Genomic DNA, 4,669 nt, shown 5'->3' with positions numbered 1-4,669 from the left:
TAAACCCTAAACCCTAAACCATAAACCCTAACCCTAAACCCTAATCCATAAACCCTAACCCTAAACCCTAAACCATAAACCCAAGCAGGTCCATCTCTGACGACTATTATTAGTCTGTCTCCATTCCATGGCCGCACGCCAACGAATTTGGCCTTTTTTCTTTTGGTTTCCATGATTGATGTGTGTGTGTGTGTTGAGGGACGTCTTCATCCGTGACAAATCAATCAATGAATCTACCTTAGATGTTACCCAACAGGTCAAAATCTACCTTAGCTGTTACTCTGCAGGTCAGGTCAGGTCTTAGGAGCTCGTGCTTTCAATTTTGACAGGCTACTACTGTAGCTTTATTTCATATACATACAGGGGCGGCTCCAAGTGTTGGTTGAATGAATGCTTCATATATATGCCATTTAGTCAGTTATCCAAGTTAATGAATGCTTCATATATATATATATATGCCATTTAGTTAGTTATCCAAGTTAATGAATGCTAATTGTATATATGCCAGTCATGCACTGAAAGCTGTTATGCCCTTTCTATTGCACCTGGGGAGTTATTACTTTGTAATGTTGAGAGTTTCATCATAATTGTCTTGAGCAAACTTAACATTCTTTTGTCTACCTTTTTGCTGACATTTGGTTTATATGTATATTATTATCTTTATGTACACAATCAAGCATGTTTATGCACCCAAACACCCCGCAGCCACCCAAAATCACCAAGTACATGCATGACATGACATTCCTCATTGAATCCTTCTTTTGCAGGCCTTCTATGATAACATGGGCAAGAGGTCCAAACCGACGACTCGCAAGTGCGCCAAGTCAGCATACTGGACTAGAGTTACCTTCAAGCCCGACCTCCCAAAATTCAACATGACCGAGCTCGATGCTGACATTGTGGCACTGATGAAGAAGCGAGTACTTGATATGGCGGGCACACTTGGCAAAAAGGTCACTGTCGAATTGAATGGCGAGAAGGTGCCAGTGAGAAGCTTCTCTGATTACGTGCAACTGTATATTGATTCTGCTTCCAAAGAAGGAATTGAGCTACCAAGGTTTGAGATAGCATACATCCTTACATCTGTCATGTGACAGTTCTGACAAAATTCAAATTTGGCCTTTCAGACTATATAAGAAAGTTAACGACTGCTGGGAGGTGTGCGTCACTCTAAGTGAAGGCCAGTTCCAGCAGGTAAGTGTGGCAGGTATTCATTAGGCTTAGGTATTCATTAGGCTACCAAGGTTTGTGGTTTTAGAGATAACAATAAGCTACCAAGGTTTGTGGTTTTACAGATAACATTAAAATTCAGGTATTCATTAGGCTTAGGTGTTCGTTAGGCTTAATGTCCACCACTTTTCTAGTTTGTTGTTATAGACAGACAGACAGGCAGTAATACCTCTAACATTTTGTTTGGATCACATGTCAGTTTTGTGAATGGGGTTGCGACCATACGAGGTGGAACTCACGTCAACCACGTCACAGACCAAATTACCAGTCATTTGATGTGTGTTGTGAACAAGAAGAAGCACAGCCACATTGGACCACATACAGTAAAAGACCACCTATGGATATTTGTTAATGCGCTCATTAACAACCCTGCATTTGATTCACTGACCAAAGAGGCATTGACCTTTGGGCCCGAGTGCCACCTTCCCCAAGAGTTCCTCAAGACAGGTATTGCGATGAATGTTAACTTTGGTGTCCTGTATTTTTCTGTTGTGGATCTTGCACAACTAACACTACTGCTCATCCCTTTGTATTTGCAGTGTCTAAATTGGTCATGGGGAGAAATCTCCTCTCTTTCGCTGAGTCCGAACCAAACACCGAGGTACACAGGACTGACGGAAGCAGGGGGACAGGTCCTCTTCGCATCCCTAAGCTGGAGGATGCAAATGATGCTGGTGGGAGTGAATCTGAACAGTGCACCTTGATCCTTACTGAAGGAGAGTCAGCAAAGGCTCTAGCAGTGAGTAACACGACCCTATTAAATGCCATAGTATTTAAGTTTTGCTCGCATACTGAAGCATTAAGCTTTTGTTAGATGGCTGGTCTATCCGTAGTTGGAAGGGACAAATACGGCATGTTCCCTCTGCGGCAGTGTACTATGTTAAATGCGAGAGGAGCAACCAGCGCACAGCTGAGGCAGAGCCAAGAGCTACAGAGTCTAATGGAAATAATAGGTCTGCAACTAGACAAGGATTACGATAGCCCGAAAGACTTGCGATATGGTCATTTGATGATTATGACAAACCATATTTGCATTGCTTCTCTATTTCTTGTTAATTAATGACACTCAAGTTGTTTTATGGCTTAGATTGAACTGGTGAATACTTCAGGACTGTGATGGGTACCACGAAAAAGGCTTGCTTATCAATTTTATCCACTCTCAGTGGCCATCTCTGCTAAAGGCTCCTTCCTTCTTGTCTGAGTTCATCACTCCAATGGTCAAGGTATACAGAAAAAATAGTGTTCTCTCATCAGATTATTTATATACAGCATTCATACGGCCGCAGTAAAAGAAAATGCTCTTATTTGTCCAGGCAACAAATATCAGGAGCGAAGCTGTCAAGTCATTTTACTCAATGCCAGACTACGAAACATGGAAGAAGAACTTGGGAGGAAATGCAAGTGCATCGAGTGTCAAATACTACAAGGTGTGCCTTTTGCCCCTTGCTTATTGAGTTATTGCATTGTGGTTTCGCCACATGATGGTGTTCTCCCGTCAACCCTTTTATTGGAAAGGTATAGAACAAAGATAGCTGTGGTTATACTTGATCTTAATGGGTTTCTAGCTGGTACAGGGGCTGGGAACCAGCACAACTCAAGAAGGTCGGGATTACTTTGAAGATATTGCGCATCACAAGATGGATTTTTACTGGGCAGATGAAAAAGATGATGAAGCTATGAATTGGCATTCGACAAGGGCAAGACCGATGAGCGTAAGGATTGGCTGTACAACTACCAGGTTAAATATTTGCATCATTTTCCAAGTTTGATACAGGCTTCTTATTCTGTATTCATAGTAACACAAATAATATATTGCAGCCTGGAACTTGCCTTGACCGACATCAGAAAAGCATCACGTACAGTGATTTTATTCACAAAGAGCTGATACTCTTTTCGATGGCGGACATTGAATGGTCAATACCTTCAATCGTTGACGACTTTAAACAAGGACAGAGGAAGGTTATGTTTTGCTCATTCAAGAGGCATTTGGTTAAAGAAATAAAGGTTTGCCAAAGAGTTTTTGAATCTGTGCATTTTGGAATCTTCATGCATATTCCTAAATTTGTTACCTTTATTGGCTGGCTACAGGTGTCACAGTTTGTTGGTTTCGTGTCAGAACACTCAGCGTACCAGTATGGTGAGATCAGTCTCGCACATACAATCATAGGAATGGCTCAGGATTTTTTTTGCAGCAATAATATTAGTCTCCTGGAGCCTCGTGGCCAGTTTGGCACCCGAAATTCGGTTGGTTAGCTTTGTTAAAAGCCAAGTATCTTGCCTCTGTTTGTAATGGTTCTCATGTTTTGTGTGTGTTTTTGTTTCCAATCATTTCAGGGCGGCAAGGATGCTGCTACTCCTAAGTACATCTGCACTATGTTGCCGCGTATCGCCCGCTTAATTTTTCCAAAGGATGATGATGTTCTTCTGAACTATTTGCATGAGGAGGGCGTGTCAATTGAACCCAGCTGGTAATATTACTACCTCTTCAAACATTTGTCCTGCATGATTGCAGTTGGATGTTGTTTTGTGTAACTAAAATATGCCACATTTTAAGGTATATGTCGATCATTCCCATGGTTCTAGTTAATGGAGCTGAAGGCATTGGCACTGGATGGAGCACGATTGTTCCAAATTATAATCCAAGAGACATTATTTCTAATCTGAAAAGGCTCCTTAAAAAGGAGAATCTTGTACCCATGGATCCCTGGTACAAGGGGTTCAAGGTGTAACACCCCGGATGTAACTTTCCATATTTGTAACTCCAACTCTTGCCATTTTCGGCTATGTGTTATGATATTCCCTCCGTGGTCGGGTTTTGTTTTTCGTTTTGCATTTTGTTCATGTCATGCATCTCATATTATGTCATCATGTGCATTGCATTTGCATATGTGTTCGTCTTATGTGTCCGAGCATTTTCCCCGTTGTCCGTTTTGCAATCCGACACTCCCACGTGCACCGGCGCACCCCTCTTGTTCTTTTTCGTGAGCGGGTGTTGAACGTTCTCGGAATGGACCGAGGCTTGCCAAGTGGCCTTGGTACACCACCGGTAGACCACCTGTCAAGTTTCGTTCCATTTGGAGGTCGTTTGATGCTCCAACGGTTAACCGGGTAACCGCAAAGTCCTTTTGTGTGTTGCAGCAAAACCCCACTCCAAACAGCCCAATAACCCATCTAAGTCACCTCCATGCTCTCGGTCGTTCGATCACAATCGTGTGGGCGAAAACCGTGCCTCATTTGGACTCTCCTAGCTCCCTATGCCTATATAAACACCTCCCCCACCGAAATCCGGGTCCAAACCCTAGCCACGCTCCCTCCGCGCGCCGAACACGTCCGCCCGGCGCCGGACGAACCAGCCGCCACCGCCCGCAGCCAGTCAGGGGCCGACACATGGCGCCCCCACCGCCCGTACGCCGCCGGCCCGCGAGGCCCGCATCCGGCC

The 4,669-nt window shown here is 43.7% G+C and overlaps 1 pseudogene; it reads left to right on the top strand.

The window, feature by feature from the left end:
- Nucleotides 1-767: 767 nt before the first annotated feature.
- On the top strand, nt 768-3,959 carry LOC123056230 (DNA topoisomerase 2-like; annotated as a pseudogene).
- Nucleotides 3,960-4,669: the final 710 nt, after the last annotated feature.

This window comes from Triticum aestivum, chromosome 2D (assembly GCF_018294505.1).
Source record: "Triticum aestivum cultivar Chinese Spring chromosome 2D, IWGSC CS RefSeq v2.1, whole genome shotgun sequence".
Taxonomy (NCBI): Eukaryota; Viridiplantae; Streptophyta; class Magnoliopsida; order Poales; family Poaceae; genus Triticum; species Triticum aestivum.
This window is presented reverse-complemented; position numbering and strand designations above follow the sequence as displayed.